The sequence below is a fragment of the Staurois parvus genome, unplaced genomic scaffold, assembly GCF_062004578.1.
Source record: "Staurois parvus isolate SC_StPar_1 unplaced genomic scaffold, SC_StPar_1.0 ptg000099l, whole genome shotgun sequence".
Lineage (NCBI taxonomy): Eukaryota > Metazoa > Chordata > Amphibia > Anura > Ranidae > Staurois > Staurois parvus.
The window spans coordinates 4,533,718-4,552,312 of NW_028317895.1; the positions used below are offsets into that span (position 1 = coordinate 4,533,718).

Genomic DNA, 18,595 nt, shown 5'->3' on the forward strand with positions numbered 1-18,595 from the left:
TACTAATATTGTTTATAGCCTAAACTTTTTTTTATTTCCTGTGTGTCTTTGGGAAGATTTCCTTCCACTTCCTAATACACAGTGATAGCAAACCTCTTTAAAGTCGGGGAATATCTTCTTTAAGACAGTTGTCACCAAGAAGGTATTCTCAATGGAAGATACGATTTCCCCTACCCCCCTGATCTGGTAACACCTGTAAAGAATTGAATTTCCAGTCACCTTTTTGTCCTGATCACATTGGTCATCAGGATAAATAGAAAGTGTGCACCTCCCCAGCAATCATCCCTAAAGCCTCATTTACATTAGCAAATAGAACACACTGTGATTTCCAGCAGCAAATATCTGTGGATTCCTGCAGCTGGAATGACAGGTGTGTGCCAAGAGCTGTGGTCACTCAGTCCATACAGAGCAATGACAGGCTGAAGGTGACCAAGGTATCAGTGGCTGTATGCAGCTGTTCGCATAGCCAGTGATTACCTGTGATTAGGGACAGATGGTTATGGCTGTGTACAGACAGTCATGTCCAGCCATGATTTTCTGTCCCTATCCTCAGGTAATCTGTAGGTAATCCATACAATGCAATGATAGGTCGCCGTCAGCCTGTCACGAAATTGTATAGAGTCAGTGTTCACAGTGCTTCACATACACCTGTCATTCCAGCCAGAATCTGCAGATGCTTGCAGATGGTAATTGCTGCCAATGGCTGTGAGTGCTGATCAGTGTATTCTGGCGGGTGTGGAGGGGAGTCTCCCTGTCAGAATACAATAGCACAGCAGGGGAGATCGCCACACCAACATCAATTGTCAACAACCACTGGGTTGCACAAAAAAAAAAAAACTTGCAGTGTGTACCAGGCTTTATTATATCCACCAAATTTTATGTGGAACTTTACCCATAACAGTTTGCTAGCAATGAATGTTCTTTAACAAAAGAACATACATCCCACATTAATTATGCTACCAATATTACTGTGTGCTGTAAATTGTCCATAGCATTGCTCCTGTATCTCATTGCTGGAGGCTGCCATTTTATTGAAGCCCAGAGCAGTCACTTTCTTCTCCCTCTCTCCTTGGGCTCAAAAAATAAAAGTCACTTTCTGTAATTAAAAGTGTGTGCATTCCCAGCCTTGATTGTGTATCTTGGCTCAACTAGAGAGGATAGCTGCAGAAGCTTTTACTGTGCTGTTCACAGGCTGCCTCTAGGAGAACTGTTTTGTTTACTAACAGTTCTCTTCCCTGTCAGCTCCGGAACAGTGTGATTACAGTGAAGCACACTGACACAGCCCCATAGTAAAACACTTCCAGCAAACAATGAACCCTTTGATCACCCCTCATGTTAACCCCTTCCTGCCCAGTTCCATTAGTACAGGGTCAGAGCTTTTTTTTTTAGCACTGATCACTGTATTGGTGTCACTGGGGATGTCAGTGACACCAAGTCAGTTCCCCCCAGTTTAAGAATGTCCACCGCAGTCCTGCAGTCCTGCTATAAGTCGCTGATCACCACCATTACTTGTAAAAACATTTTTAAATCCCAGTATATATACTGCCATTTGTAAACACTATAACCTTCATGTAAACCAATTAATTTACATGTATTGGGTTTTTTTTTTTTTAGCAAAGACATGTAGCAGAATACATTTTGGTGTAAATTTATGACAAAATTTGTTTTACATTTTTTTACTGGATTTGTGTATTAGCAAAAAGTCAAAAATATAGTTTTCTTCTCAAAATTGTCGTTTTTTTTTTATAGCGCATAGGCGATCAAATACCACTGAAAGAAAGCTCAGTTTATGGAAAAGAAAGGACATAAATTTAATTTGGGTTCAAAGTTGCATGACCGTGCAATTGTCAGTTAAAGTAACACAGAGCCGTAACACAAAAAATGGCCTGGTCATGAAGGGGGGTAAATCCTCAGGAGGGCAAGTGGATAACATGCATATTTGTCTTCTGTGCTGTCATACATCTGTAGATTATTATTAAGATAACTCTAATGGTGGGAAGATGCCACATCCAACAAAAAACAAGGCATTGTTAAAAAAAAGAAAAGGAAAGACTGTATATAGTATGGTATAACATGTATATATGTTATTTTAATGGATACATATAATAACAGTTATTTTCATTTTTGGTTTGCTTGCATGGTGTCTTAAAAATTAGCTTTTTTTCTGGGGGGGGGGGGGCATAGATCTGTACTCTAAGTACAGATGTAGGGCTCCAACTGCCATACATCTGTACTCTGTCTTCCTGTCCTGGCTGACATTTTAATTGTATTGTTTCTGTATTTCTATTTTCATTTTGATTAGTGATCAGTGTATGTCATTCCTCATCATTTACATTTATATCATGTACACGGAGCTAAAGTTAACCACATGGAAATCTTTAGAAGGTATCATGATTTTCCTTAAAAAAAAACATTGCTGAAATTATGCAGAATGTGAATTACACGGGCACTGACAGGAACAAAACTATGATGTGAATCGGCAGGCCCTCTGCACCAACTTATGACCATATTTGTACAAGTCCTTATCTTGGAACTACTGTATGGTCTCATAGAACAGCAATGATGCATATATGACCTTACAAGGAAAATCACATATATTCAGACTCATCAAGGAAAATCAAGGTCCTAGTACCTGATTTATTTAAAATTTCTTGTATATTTACATGTTCATGTAAGAACATCCATTATTTACCTAAACTGCTACTAAAATGCAGATAAATTGCTTAGTCATATGGCCCCATGTGTCAAGCATGTGTTCCTTGTTTCACCAAGCACACTTTAACATTTAGGGCACAAAACGTGTGTAGGGCAATGATATTAGTTTTGATAAAATTTGATCTTATTTATAATTTCATAGGTTTTAAACTGATGTATATAAATATTTTTAAAACTATTTTTAAAACGACTAAATTTTATAAATACGTGTATAGTACTGGATGCACCCATGTTCTGTTTCAAGCTCTGCTTTATGCATTGGCACACCTCCTTCAGATCTTGCCCATCTAGCCAGTATGGTCACCTACTGACTTAGCATCCTCAACAGACAGGCAAATTCTCTAATAAGACATGGCTATTTATTCAAACATAGATCTACGTTAAATGTAGTACACGGGATGTTCAACAGTCATTTGAAGTGTAAAGACACTAAAATCTTCTCAGTCTTAGGCCTGCTGTGTAGGTTGGTACTGAGGGAACATGAAGAAGAAGGGAGGGGATCTATCTAAGGACTGAAATAACTAGCCCCAACATACTAGACCAATACTAAATATAGAATTAACAAGTTGCCACTAGATGTCAGAAGATATGAATACATACATTATGCAATTCCATGCTACACTAGTGGATACACAATACTGTATGTGTTCCAGAACAACCCATCACACAACCCATCACACAACCCATCACACTGTTTTGCAGAGTAGCATGGGTTTTGTATAAAAAGAGCTTTTTCCTTTCAGTTTGTCTTTGTGATTGACCTTGAGCTATTGGTCTTTTTTTCAACAAAGCAGGCCACGATAGCGTGGAAAACATGTGAAAAGAAGTCCAGACCTCCACTTGCTTCCTGGAAATAATAACTATGAAATATTAATGAGCCACATTCAATGCCTGCTGGCTTAAAAGATGAACAATCCAGTGTATTGTTTAGTCTTAAACAGAATAAATAAATTACACACAAATGCAATACACATTGCATTAAAACCATTTGGATATATAAAGCTAAACTGGGCTTGAGCTGCAGTATTTGTCTTCCCAAGGCCTCCCCATGTAGTCTTCCCAAGGCCTCCCCATGTAGTCTTCCCAAGGCCTCCCCATGTAGTCTTCCCACTTTGGAGAAGAGCTAGAACAATGAATATCACTCATGATTATTTCATAGATAATATTTCCAGGAAGCAAGTCTAGGCTTCCTTTCACATTTTACAGACTATTCCATTCTGCTTTATTGAAAAAAGCTTGCTGCATGAAGAGACCAATAGCTCAAGCTCAGCCACACAGACAATCTGAAAGGAAAAAAGCTACTACTGTGCTCTTTCTGTACAAAACCCATGCTGCTCTGAAAAAAAACAGTGTGATGGGTTGTGTGATAGCTTGTTCTGGAACAATTATTGTGTATCCACTGCTGTGACATGGAATTGACAATGAATATTTATGATCTGATTGACCATCACTACCCACAAGTGCTTTATGATAAATACTAGTGCTTTATGATAAACACTAATCTTGTCTCCAAATATCACCCATACTCCCCGATCCTCGCACGACCTCCTTCTCTCTAGCTCCCTTATCTCCTCCTCCCATGCTCGTCTCCAGGACTTCTCCAGAGGCTCCCCCATCCTCTGTAACTCTCTACCCCAATGTATCAGACTATCGCCTACTCTGCTCACTTTTAGGTGATCTCTGAAAACCTATCTCTTCAGGGAAGCCTATCCGGCCTTCAGCTAATAATGGAATCTTCTATTCCTCCTACCAGTCCATCCCCCACAGTTATTACCTTTTGTACCACTAGCCCCTCCCTCTTAGATTGATCCTAACCCTCTTGTATTGAACTGTGTAGTTGCTGTATTGTCACCCGTTATATTGTAAAGTGCTGAGCAAACTGTTCCACAATATAAATCCTGTATAATAATAAATACTATACAGCAATGCTTAGAAACTGTGTCTGTCATTTTTATTTAAAGTATATACAAAGCCCAAACATTTTTTCATTTTGATAGAGTAGGTAATAGTTAAAACTCCTGTAGGTAATATTTAAAATTGTATTTTTGCTTTATTTGTCCAGACTTTGCTTGGTAAACCATGGCAATGTATAAATGAGCTTACAGCATATTAGATGTCTATGCCTCTCCCAATAGAGTATAAAGAGCGTGATCAATAATAAAAATAGAAAAAAACTCTTTCACTTATAGCCCCAGCCAGTGGCAGACTGACAAGTCATTAGGCCCCAGGGCAATAGGTCATGGGGCCCCTGTGTCCTTGCCCACACTCAAAACACAATAAAAAAGCCTGTAAAAGATACCAGGGGCATTTCATGGGGCCCCCTACTGACCCAGGGCCCTCGGGCAGTGCCTGAGTGCTCGAATGGTCAGTCCGCCCCTGGCCCCAGCTCCACTGTGCCTAATGGTAATCCTGGTCTAATTCAGCCCTGAAACACTGAACAACTACTTTGTCAATTAGCTGTAAAAACAGAGCTTCAATGTGTACCGTACATGTGTGAAACCACAATAAACCAGGCCCTCCTGTTGATCAAAAATATATTGTATTTCAGCTTATCAATATGAAACGTGCTGGCTGCATTCACTTGCTTTTGTAGGCTTTTTTCCCTTTATTTTCACCTGATAATCTGGCCAGTAACACACTCCCTATTTCAGGATGTCTCTGCTGCACTGGAGAAGCAATGCAGCCACCTTTGGCCAGCAGTATCACCTAGGGCACGGGTGTCAAACTGGTGGCCCTCCAGCTGTTGCCAAACTTCAAATCCCATGAGGCATTGCAAGATTGACAGTTACAAGCATGACTCCAAAAGGCAGAGGCATGATGGGACTTGTAGTTTCGCAACAACTGGAGAGCCGCCAGTTTGACACCCTTGATCCAGGGAGAGACTAGTGTTAGATGCAGTAGCAGCTTTAGATGGACTTGACTAACAAATTGAAGTCAATCTCCAGCTAACACTTATTAAGCAGTTACAGCAACAGTTTTTTTCCTTCTTCACATAAAGGTTTTACATAAATGATTAAAAGCTGATCATTGTGAGCACCCCTGTCAGGGCTTGTTGACTAAATTTCTAACTCTTACCAAGCGCTCCTATAGAGTTAGTATAGGCGTTAGACAGGCATTAACCACTTTAGGACAGCCCTATAGCAGATATACTGCTACAGGGCGGCACCTGTGCGCAGGATCACATAAATATATATACAGTGGGGATCGAAAGTTTGGGCACCCCAGCTAAAAATTTGTATTAATGTACATAAAGAAGCCAAGGAAAGATGGAAAAATCTCCAAAAGGCATCAAATTACAGATTAGACATTCTTATAATATGTCAACAAAACTTAGATTTTATTTCCATCATTTACACTTTCAAAATAACAGAAAACAAAAAAATGGCGTCTGCAAAAGTTTGGGCACCCTGCAGAATTTATAGCATGCACTGCCCCCTTTGCAAAGCTGAGACCTGCCAGTGTCATGGATTGTTCTCAATCATCGTCTGGGAAGACCAAGTGATGTCAATCTCAAAGGTTTTAAATGCCCAGACTCATCTGACCTTGCCCCAACAATCAGCACCATGGGTTCTTCTAAGCAGTTGTCTAGAAAACTGAAACTGAAAATAGTTGACGCTCACAAAGCTGGAGAAGGCTATAAGAAGATAGCAAAGCGTTTTCAGATGTCAATATCCTCTGTTCGGAATGAAATTAAGAAATGGCAGTCATCAGGAACAGTGGAAGTTAAAGCAAGATCTGGAAGACCAAGAAAAATATCAGACAGAACAGCTCGCAGGATTGTGAGAAAAACAATTCAAAACCCACGTTTGACTGCACGATCCCTCCAGAAAGATCTGGCAGACACTGGAGTTGTGGTACACTATTCCACTATAAAGAGATACTTGTACAAATATGGTCTTCATGGAAGTCATCAGAAGAAAACCTCTTCTACGTCCTCACCACAAAAATCATCGTTTGAACTTTGCAAATGAACATATAGACAAGCCTGATGCATTTTGGAAACAAGTTCTGTGGACCGATGAGGTTAAAATTGAACTTTTTGGCCGGAATGAGCAAAGGTACGTTTGGAGAAGAAGGGGCACAGAATTTAATGAAAAGAACCTCTGTCCAACTGTTAAGCATGAGGTTGGATCAATCATGCTTTGGGGTTGTGTTGCTGCCAGTGGCACAGGGAACATCTCACGAGTAGAAGGAAAAATGGATTCAATAAAATTTCAGCAAATTTTGGATGGTAACTTGATGCCATCTGTGAAAAAGCTGAAGTTAAAGAGAGGCTGGCTTCTACAAATGGATAATGATCCTAAACACACCTCGAAATCCACGGGGGATTACATCAAGAGGCGTAAAGTGAAGGTTTTGCCATGGCCTTCACAATCTCCTGACCTCAACATAATTGAAAATCTATGGATAGACCTTAAAAGAGCAGTGCGTGACAGACAGCCCAGAAATCTCAAAGAACTGGAAGACTTTTGTAAGGAAGAATGGGCAAAGATACCTCAAACAAGAATTGAAAGACTCTTGGCTGGCTACAAAAAGCGTTTACAAGCTGTGATACTTGCCAGAGGGGGCAGTACAAGATATTAACTCTGCAGGGTGCCCAAACTTTTGCAGACGCCATTTTTTCGTTTTCTGTTATTTTGAAAGTGTAAATGATGGAAATAAAATCTAACTTTTGTTGACATATTATAAGAATGTCTAATCTGTAATTTGATGCCTTTTGGAGATTTTTCCATCTTTCCTTGGCTTCTTTATGCACATTAATACAAATTTTTAGCTGGGGTGCCCAAACTTTCGATCCCCACTGTATATATATATATACACATCATTCTGCATTTCTGGGTAGGGAGTGTGCGGGAGCCATGCCCCCTACACCGGCGCCCGGTGATTACTGAGTATTTCCGACGGGGAGGAAGATTGTTTTGTTTACAATCTTCCTCCCTGTCAGCTAGAGCACACTGCTTGGGATGTCTGTGCACAGTGCAGCCATCATGATCAGTGTGCTTACAGTGAAGAACACCCTCCCCCCCACCCTAGTAAAACACTCCCAGCACACAGTTAACCCTTTGATCGCCCCTCACATTAACCCCCTCCTGCCCAGTAACCGCTAAAACTTTCACGTAAACCAATTAATTTACATGTATTGGGATTTCTTTTAGCAAAGACATTTTGGCCTAATTTTATGATGAAATTTGATTTTTAAAGTTTTTTTACTGGATATGTTTAATAGCAAAAAATCAAAAATATTGGTTTTTTTATCAAAATTGTCGGTCTTTTTTTTGCTTATAGCACAAAAAGTAAAAACCACACAGGCGATCAAATACCACTGAAAGAAAGCTCAATTTGCGGGAAAAAAATTATGTAAATTTCATTTGAGTGCAGCGTTGCATGACCGTGCAATTGTCAGTTAAAATACTGCAGCGCCGTAACGCAAAAAAGCCTCAGGAGGGCAAGTGGTTAATGAGCTTTAGTATGGGCATTAGACTGGTGTTTTACAAGCATTAAAAGCGCTCCCCAAACCCCCTATATGCAGATTTGAAGCATTTTACAAGCGTTAAAACCACACCAAAAACGCTTACAATAAACTGTAATTTTATTAACGAACCGCAACTGCACCGTAAATGCCTGGAAACAGCTGCCAGCGTGATTGCGAAGCATCACCATAGACCATTGCTTAGCTCCTCCTACCTCAACATGAGGCTTCAGTTTTGAGGCGATGGTAACCCTTCTTGTTTTGATAATGTGAACAGCACTGTGTGCTTCCCATAGTATCATTTGCATAGGTGTTTGAGGAGCATTAAAAACATCCCTCCAGTGCCAGTGTGAACTAGGCCTTCCATGGTTTGCCTCAACCCTCGAACTTCTCCTTTTTTCTCCTGTTAAGGGAATTTGAAAAGTAACAGACTTACTGGTTGGATCACCAGGTTGAAAAAACAAAAAACAAAAAGGAAAAGAAAACTAATGCAGCCACCACATCTAAGAATTGGCAAGCTGCAATATGTTACATTTTTGTTTTTGGCTTTAATACTTCCTTAAGCCCTTATGCTGCCACAGAATAAGAGATATGTTACATGATCTCACCACTTGTTTGTGAGTGCTACCCTTAAAGAATGGATTATAGAAAGGTCCTGCTATTATTAGTATTGGCAATTCCAAAAGATATAACATAATATACCCTGAAAAGCAAAGATTAAAGAAATTTCCAATTTGTAGAGAGTAATTCTAAAGAAAATGTGATATGTTATGAATCTTTCTCTGGAACTTACAAAACCACATATTTTGATTCCGTCTAGTCCTCCTAAGGCAGCACAGTAATACCATTTTGCGTATACGGTATGTTAGTAATGGTTGGAAACAAATATAATTTGGCACTAGCAATAACAGAAGCAGGGTTTCTGTCAGGAATGGACTCGCCAATGGTGGTGGGACTCACCTGCCTTGTGGGCTGCAGTACCTGGGCTAGCCAGCGGGTGCTCTCAGCAACCAGAAGCTCACTCCTGCAATCAGCCATCACCTGAGGCTGATTGCAGGAGGTGTATTTAAGGAATGGCCAGACCTGCAGTCAGTGTTGTACTGTTTCACTTGGCCCCTGTATCCTGATTCTGCATGAACTCTGCCTGTACTGACCTCGGCTAGTCCTGACCACTCTCCCGCCTGCTCCTGGTACCTTGTTTGCCCGTTTGCTACCAACCCGGCCTGCCTGACTACGTTTAGTATTGTATGTATGGTTGTTTGTTGGAGGTTTGGTTTGAAGCACTGTGTTATGTTTTGCACTGCGTTTATGTATTGTTAGTCCTTAATAAACTGTATTGTTTATATTATACCAGAAGCCTGCGTTTCCCTGTGTCAGTCCACACATTTCTGGTCATACCCAGATTCATGACAGTTTCCATCCGCAGTGTATTTTGGTTTTGTGGTGCCCTAGGCAAGACTAAATTTGGGTGCCCCCTCCATCTAAATTTGAGCCACTGGCACAGCTCACAGAATGACATCTGCCAGGCACTACCAACAGGGCTGTGGATAAGGGGGTACCACCAGTCCTCCTGTATGGAGCCCAGGCAGCTGGGTGAATTGGATGTGGGCAGGGAGGGTGATCGGCACAGTGTTGGTGGTGGGGGGAATTACTGGCACCCACTGCACCCATCACCCTCTCTGTGCAAAATACATTTCCCCTGTGTACTCCCACAGTGCTTCAGGCTTCCCTCCTCTCATTCTTATCAGCAGCTGCAAGCACACAACAGGAACCTTCAGGATGTAAAGTGGGGAAATGGTCTGGTAATCATGTCACATTTACCAGCCCATCTCTTTCCTGAATGAACAAATAAGTGATCAGTACTGATCATTCGGTGTGTTCATTCATAACTGAAGCACAGTAAACAGTTTTTTTCTTGGGGGGGGGGTGCCATCATGGTTGACTGTATGGGGCCTCATGGTTTCTAACAGCAGCCCTGACTGCCAAAGCCATGATTAGAACCAGGAAGGAGAACCTGACCATCCAGCAGCCTTCAGCCTCTCATGGATCCCAGCGGAGACTGCTGCAAACATACTGGCTCCTGTGTGAGGAGGTATCCCCGGAGGTGATTTGTCTCCTGTACACCATCCTCAGGAGCTCCAGCAGTAGCTCACCTTCTTATCCTTCCTCTGTCTCCTTGCCACGTGTTCATTTTGCCTGGGGGAAATGCCGCTCAAAGCAAACTCCTTGTTTTCCTCACGGTAAATACACCCCTGGTTTACATACTTTAGTAAGTTGTGTACCAGTATCCAAGTCTTTGCAGAATCCAAGTACCATATAATGTCTTTTTTTCCTGCCTGTGCCCCTATTGGAGCATTTTACTCTATTTTGTCTGACTAGTAGACAGTAATAAAAAGTTAAGCATCCATGAGCACAAGAAAAAATGTAGCACACCATATCCATTACTTTGGTGTCAAAGTGTGGAAGTCCATGCCCAGCATTACATGGAAGCTCCAGAAGAAGCATGGAGTACACCATTGCTTCAGCCACTATTTTAATCAACCAACTAATAATCTTCAAATAAATATTGCTTGTCATTATAATGAACTCTTGCGCTAGGAGATTATTCTCTGTGTGTAAACAGCCACAAATTAATTAATCAGTAATGTTTCAGAATAGATTAAAAAGAGATATGTATCTGCCAGTTAGATTTGGGAAAGCTAGACAGAAAATGTCATTTTAATGGGAAAGAACATTTTAACAGCAAGACTCCATTATTATGTAGGACGTTGCTGGAAACATCGAAGACTCCAAGTCCAAATACATGAAATACAGACATCCAGGGAGACTTGGCAGGTTTTCCTTTCTGGATGACTGCTGACTGACTGCTGGAAGGGACCTTAGATCATTTGGCATAAACATCACCCAGGCTGTGAAGTGTATTCAGCAAGCACACTGGAATACTTAGTATTTGCATCATACGGGACCTATGCGTAAGAAATCATGAACACTATTAGAAGTGAATTTTACAAATTTACCGCTATCGGCATGCTGCTTCATGGTGTCCTAATTGTGTATAAATCTCTCTGCAGGCTTCATCTCCGCATAAGCAGGGCGTCAAAGGGCGTTCAAAATCTACAGAGGAGATACAGCAGGCAAAAAAGGTGATTATATCATCATAAGCCATTTGTCAAAGAAGTTCAAAAATCAGTAGCTCTATGCAATGTTTGATAACCATACCAACTAGCCAGATTTCCATCTACTGTAGTTTAACAAATCAAACGTATTTTGTTTAGTTGTGATAAGTTACTGTACTTTATACACTGCTCTTTGCTTTACTAAAATTGTATGCAAACGCAGTTGTATTTTTTTTTTTTTATAGGCTTTCCATACACCTCAAAAATCTCTGCCGAGTACCAGAGAGGAGAGCGATGTGCAGGTAAAATAATATACAGCTACATTACTATCGAAAATAGGACATACTTGAAAGGGCTAATCCTGAAAAAAAATTGCTGCGCTGTAGCAGTGATAAAGTGTTGATGTAGGGTGATATTCTAAATACATTACCCTCAGTAAATCTATTTGAATTTAAATTTACATTTATAGTTGTCAAAGGCAGTAGACGCACATATTTTATACCCTCAAAAAAGATCCTTCTAAAGGGTTAGGTCACCAAAAAACTGGCTTTGCATCTGTAGATAAAATCCAGCTGTGCATCTTTGATTAAAGTTGTATAATGCCCTTAGAATAGATGTAGGCTATATATGTACCTCCTTCTAAAGGGTTAGGTCAACAAAAAACTGGCTTTGCATCTGTAGATAAAATTCAGCTGTGCATCTTTGATTAAAGTTGTATAATGCCCTTAGAATAGATGTAGGCTATATATGTACCTCCTGAAGCTTGACTGTAAAACTCCCAGAGATTGCGTCATCCCATCCTCCTTTGTTGCTAGGACATAGCTAGGTTGCTCTCAGCTGTTACTGCTCACCCCCATCATAAAAGGAACAAGCTTTCAAACCCCCACACATGTGTGGTATCTTTACCTTTACAGCAGCATTGAGCTCATAATCAAAGAGAGAGAACTTGTACATGGATGAAGAGGGCGAGCAGTGATGGCTGGGGGCATCTTAGCAACATCCTAGCAATGAAGAAGGTTAGGGCATGCCAACTCTGGCAGTTTTTCAGCCAAGCTTCAGGAGGTATGTAAAGGGCCTACACCTATAGCAAGGGCATTATTCAACTTTGGTCAGAGCTGCACAGTTTGTTTTTATCTACAGACTCCCCTTACCTGCATAGGCAGTTGTTTGGTAAAGGAGAATTAACCCTTATAATACAGTTTACCATACGTATATATCATCACAGCTTTATAGCATGCTCTGGTGTTAAACAGATCATCAAGAAACAATAGTCTGATGGCCAAGAAAATCCACGCTGGCCACCTCCACTCTACAGACCATTTGGCCTAAAGTGTCTCAGAGGCAAACACAGCTAGCTCCCCATCTGGGCTGCTTTACTATTGTGGCAGCTTCTGGGCCCCCTTGCCCAGGGATTCCCTCAGGCAGCTGGGTGAGGAGGATAATTCTTCTGGGGTCTGAGGCGGTACTCCATGAGGGCTGGAGAGCTCTCCAACCAGAGAATTTTTGTCTGTGAACTTGTATATAGTTCCTAAGGAGATTTCTCTCCTGAAGGTTATCTAAAAGTTAAAACTTGTTTGGTGACTATGACCCTGTTGAAGGGATTAACGACCACTTTCTGTTTTGTATGGCACTCATCAAATAGACAGAAAGCAGGGAGATCTTTCTTCATTTCCTGTTCTGCCTGACAACTGTCAAATAGGCAGAAGGCAAAGACAAATGGGAACACAGATAACAGTACAGAGTCAACAGATGTTTTAAACCTTCCAAAATCTATTCAGGACTAAAGAAAAATAATTTTGGCTGGATATGTCACCATTTAGCTGTGGGAAAATTCTTAGCAAGAACACACTGATACAAAGGCTAAAAGAGATACATTCCTTTAATTTGCAGGAGAATTCAGCTGTACAACATTCCCGGACAATACATGTGGCAGCACAATAGATAAAGAACTCACTTGGGGGTCATTTGAAAGTAGTGGCTGTTCCCTTTACACAATGTATGTTCACTTTACCAAATGAATGCTATTGAGTTAAGTAAAGCTGGGTTCACCCAATGCTACAAGGATAACAAAATACATCCTGGCATGCCAGAGGTGCCTTAAAGAAATGAAAAAATACTTTATGGAAATAAATGATGAGGGCCACGATGAAAGTGCAATTAACATTTCCTTGCAGAGTTTTTATTGCTGGATATTTCTGCTACTTCTGGATTATCACAAATTTTAAAAAGCAAGTTTAGTTTATTTACTGAATATGCTGTATGTTATAATTTCAAGCATAATAATTTTATATACACTGTATTTCCCATTCTCAGTGTAACAAAATGACTTTAAATTTGTAAGACTACTCCATGCTGAATTTTTTCAATTTCTTCAAAAATTATAATTTTTTCTGGAAAAAGGTTTTTTTTTCTCCATGGCTTCAAAATGATCAGAAATTTTACAGTGCATCCAGAAAGTATTCACACCACTTAACTTTTGCCACATTTTGTTATGTGACAGCCTTATTCCAAAATGGATTAAATTCATTTTTTTCCTCAACATTCTACAAACAATATCCCATAATGACAAGATAATGAAAGAAGTTTGCTTTGAAATCTTTGCAATTTATTAAAAATAAAAAATGGAAAAAAAAAAACACATGTACATAAGTATTCATAGCCTTTGCTCAATACCTTGTTGAAGCACCTTTAGCACCAATTACAGCCTCAAGTCGTTTTGAGTATGATGCTACAAGCTTGGCATACCTATTTTTGGGCATTTTCTCCCATTCTTCTTTGCAGTACCTCTCAAGCTCCATCAGGGTGGATGGGGAGTGTTGGTGCACAGCCATATTCAGATCTCTCCAGAGATGTTCAATTGGGTTCAAGTCTGGGCTCTGGCTGGGCCACTCCAGGACATTAACAGAGTTGACCCGTAGCCACTCTTTTGTTATGTGGGCTATGTGCTTAGGGTCATTGTCCTGTTGAAAGATGAACCATCACCCCAGTCTAAGGTGCAGAGCGCTCCGTATGTCTCTGCACATTGCTGCATTCATCTTTCTTTCAATCCTGACTAGTCTCCCAGTTCCTGCCGCAGAAAAACATCCCCACAGCATGATGCTGCCACCATCATGCTTCACTGTAGGGATGGTATTGGCCAAGTGGTGAGTGGTGCCTGGTTTCCCCCAGACATGACGCTTGGCATTCAGGCCAAAGAGTTCAATCTTTGTTTCATCAGACCAGAGAGTTTTGTTTCTCATGGTCTGAGAGTCTCTCAGGTGCCTTTTGGCAAACTCTAGGCGGGCTGTCATTTGTCTTTTACTGAGGAGCGGCTTCACTGGCCATTCTACCATACATCTGATTGGTGGAGTGCTGCAGAGATGGTTGTTCTTCTGGAAGGTTCTCCTCTCTCCAAAGAGAAACGCTGGAGCTCTTTCAGAGTTACCATCGGGTGCTTGGTTACCTCCCTGGCTAAGGCCCTTCTCCCTCGATCGCTCATTTTGCTTGGCGGCCCGCTGTCTCGGAAGTCTACGGACAGTTCCTTGGACTTCACGGCTTGGTTTGTGCTCTGACATGCACTGTTAACTGTGGGACCTTATACTGTATACTGTAGACAGGTTTATGCCTTTCCTAATTATGTCCAATCAACTGAGTTTCCCACAGGTGGACTCTAATCAAGTTGTGGAAACATCTCAAGGATGATCAGTGGGAACAGGATGCACCAGAGCTCAATTTTGAGCATCATGGCAAAGACTTTAAATACTTATGTACATGTAGTTTTTTAAATTTTTTATTTTTAATAAATTGCAAAGATTTCAAAACAAACTTCTTTAATGTTGTCATTATGGGGTATTGTTTATTGAATGTTGAGGAAAAAAATGAATGTAATCCATTTTGGAATAAGGCTGAAACATAACAAAATGTAGCACTACCCCCTTAGCAGTCGTTGAGTTTTGGGTTTTGGGTCCCCCTAAAACTCTGCACAGCCAGGCAACACACATTTTCTTCCACACTTTGCACTCAAAGTCAGTAAATAGTCTATGAACTTGGTTTTGTAGTTTTAGTAAGGGTTTAATAACTTGGATAGGGTTGAGGGTCATATGGGATCCCCAAGGAACACCTTAGCAACTATGTACAACTATGTACAGATGTTGACAAAATTGTTTCTCCTTCAAGAACATTCTAGCTCTTTGGTTTACCTTCTCATATCCCAGATGAATCCCTCTCTTCACCCAGCTGTACTGAGGGTATTCCCTGGGCAAGGGGCCGAGGAATTGCCAATTTAGCACAACAGCCCCAAATGAGAAGCTTGTTGCATTTTCCACCTGACTGCCCTCTCCCCTTATGCTGCCCAGGGATGTAAGAGTACTCACTCCGTCCATCCTGATAGCTTTCTGATAGCTTAATGGGTTGGTGGCTGCCTTCAGGCTTTTCGTTGGGCTGACTCCTTACCTGCTGCTCAGGATATCCTCCCTTGAAGATGGTGGTACAGTGGAAATCCTCTTCTCCAACATCTGCTTGTAGGTAGGCCCCGACACTCCCCTGCCAATAACAGGTTCTGTGATTCTTATGGGTTGCCTTGGTTAGCATGCCCAGCCTCCTGCCAGGGAAATGGCCAAGGTCCCTTAAGCATGCAAATCTGAGCTTCCTCCCCTCCTCCACCCCTCCTCCAAAAAGCTCTTGGGATTCTGGAGAGGTGGGAGGGCTCCAGAAGCTCTGATCTTACAACATCTCTAGCCTGTGCTGAAGTGAACTCCTGCCTCACTCATAGGCTGACTCATCCCAGGCTGCTTCTCAGACTGTGCCTAGAAAAATAAAACAATAAACTGCTATCTAGCTAAGCTAGAGGATGTTACATCCCCAAAAGTTCTGCAGCAGCTAAAATCCTATCCTATTTACAAAAGTCAAATACATTTTTTCAACAGCCTCTGTTTCTATCCTCCCTTGTCCTACCAAGATAAAATAGAGTACATGAAACCTCTCTTGTGTCCAGGCATTTTCATCCTATTAATAAGATTTAACAACAGCTGAATGTCTTTTTTGTTACCAAGCCCTGTACTTGTAGGCAGGTGCAGGTTGACCTCCCTACACAGATGGTGCTGTCCGTAATCACCATGCATGGAGAGTGGAGGTCAGAAGTAACTATTATAAGTATTATAAGTTAAAGATGACATTTTAAGACGATTCTTGTGCCTTCACAATCAAAACATCATATTTATATATACTGTATATATATACTATATTGCCAAAAGCATTGGGACGCCTGCGTTTACATGCACATGAACTTTATTGGCATCCCAGTCATAGTCCATAGGGTTCAATATTCTGTTGGCTCACCCTTTGCAGCTATAACAGCTTCATCTCTTCTGGGAAGGCTGTCCACAAGGTTTAGGAGTGTGTCTATGTCTGACCATTCTTCCAGAAATGCAATTGTAAAGTCAGGCACTGATGTTAGGTGAGAAGTCCTGGCTCGCAGTCTCCGTGCTAATTCATCCCAAAGGTGTTCTATCAGGTTGAGGACAGGTCTCTATGCAGGCCAGTCAAGTTCCTCCACCCCAAACTCACTCATCCATGTCTTTATGGACCTTGCTTTGTGCACTGGTGTGCAGTCATTTTGGAACAGGAAGGGGCTATCCCCAAACTGTTCCCACAAAGTTGGGAGCATTTTACGTGGCCTACCACTTTGTGTTTTGCTCTTGTTCCCAGTTGTTTCCACTTTGTTTAAAATATCACTAACAATTGACCGTGGAATATTTAGTAGCAAGGAAATTTCACAGATGGACTTATTGTACAGGTGGCAACCTATCACGGTACCATGCTTGAATTCACTGGGTTCCTGAGAGCGACCCATTCTTTCACAAGTATTTGTAGAAGCAGTCTGCATGCCGAGGTGCTTGATTTTATACACCTGTGGCCATGGAGGTAATTGGAACAACTGAATCCAATGATTTGGAGGGGTGTCCCAATACTTTTTGCAATATAGTGTATATCTATTTGTATCAATGGTGTTGTGATTGTGAAGGCATGGAAATCATGCTAAACTGTCATGTTTTTCCATCTGATGTGGCACCTTCATCATTGTTCTGTGTGTTCTGTTCCTGTAGGATTCTACTGCTACAGATGAAAATTCTCCAAAGACTAGAAAAAGTGAAGGTCAAACACAGATCTGATATGAGGGAGTGCGTGTGAAGAAATCAGCAATGAGGCTTTCCAGCCTGTTATAACTCAGCCTGTTTGATCCTTGCTGTAACTTAGTGTGTGTGTGCCTCTTGTAGACATGGGTACATGTAATGTATGTATCTGTTAAATGTATGTACCTATCACATAATTTGTTTGTCCTCTGATGACCAAAAGGCTTCTAGAGTGTGTTCGATTATTAGATGTCTTGATGTTTGCTTTCACTTAAAAAATAAAATCTGTCCATATGAATTAATGTTTAATTGGGACTGTTTGAAAAGTGTTAATTTTTTATGTATTGTTATTTAACATTGGTACTTTTATATTGAATATGTTAAATGTAGAAATACATTAAAGATACCTGAAAATTTATTGTATTTACTTTGTAGACCTTTTTATATTTTGCTAATGCTTCTTATACTATTGCTCAGCAGTGCTAAACTACTCTACAGCCCAAATCATGCTCCAATATTATCATATTAGTTACTCCCTCTATACACATATGATGATGTGATGCATCATAAGAGTGTAAATGTGTGGTACATTTTTGTCTTGTGCAAAGAAAGAAAAAATTATTCTTGAATAAGGATCAATAATGGACCCCAGACCCTTGCCCTTGGAGCTGGCCATTTTTGCTACCTCTTCTGCACTTCATGCTAGGCCACTGGTACTATTATGAAATTATTACTTTTAACATACAGTAGCAATTCTTGTTTTTTGTAACCATGCACTTCTAGGTATCAAGGTATTTTCCTTTTATTGTGTAAATAGAAACACAGCTTAGCATTTTTAAGGCTGCCAAACAAACTTTAGCTAAGGTCTGGTTGTCCAATCAACCAACAATTGTCCAGGTTAAGCATATTTTGGCCTGCTAATTGGCTGTTAGGGATCCCCTTGATCTCCGCCGCGATGGTCCCGGCACAGGCGCAGTATGCCGCCCTGTGCAGGGACGCGAGCTCTAGGTCCGGGCTGGCCGCGGCGCGCGAGTTCGCGCATGCGCAGTAGAAGCCGCGATCGCCCGCTGGGCACCAATGGCAACGCAGGGCGCGATATTTAAACGGCCCTGAGCTGTCATTCGGTGCCTTCTGGTCTTATCCTTGTCCTGTATCCTGTATCTTGTATCCTGAACCTGTTCTAA

The 18,595-nt window shown here is 41.0% G+C and overlaps 1 long non-coding RNA gene across 1 annotated transcript in view; it reads left to right on the top strand.

The window, feature by feature from the left end:
- The window catches only part of LOC149467830 (uncharacterized), a 49,878-nt gene extending 32,044 nt beyond the window's left edge, over window positions 1–17,834 (top strand). The window contains exons 3-5 of the long non-coding RNA XR_016311831.1: window positions 11,257–11,328; window positions 11,547–11,603; window positions 17,385–17,834. This is a non-coding gene — a long non-coding RNA (uncharacterized LOC149467830). The remainder of the gene's footprint in view (window positions 1–11,256; window positions 11,329–11,546; window positions 11,604–17,384) is intronic.
- Window positions 17,835–18,595: the final 761 nt, after the last annotated feature.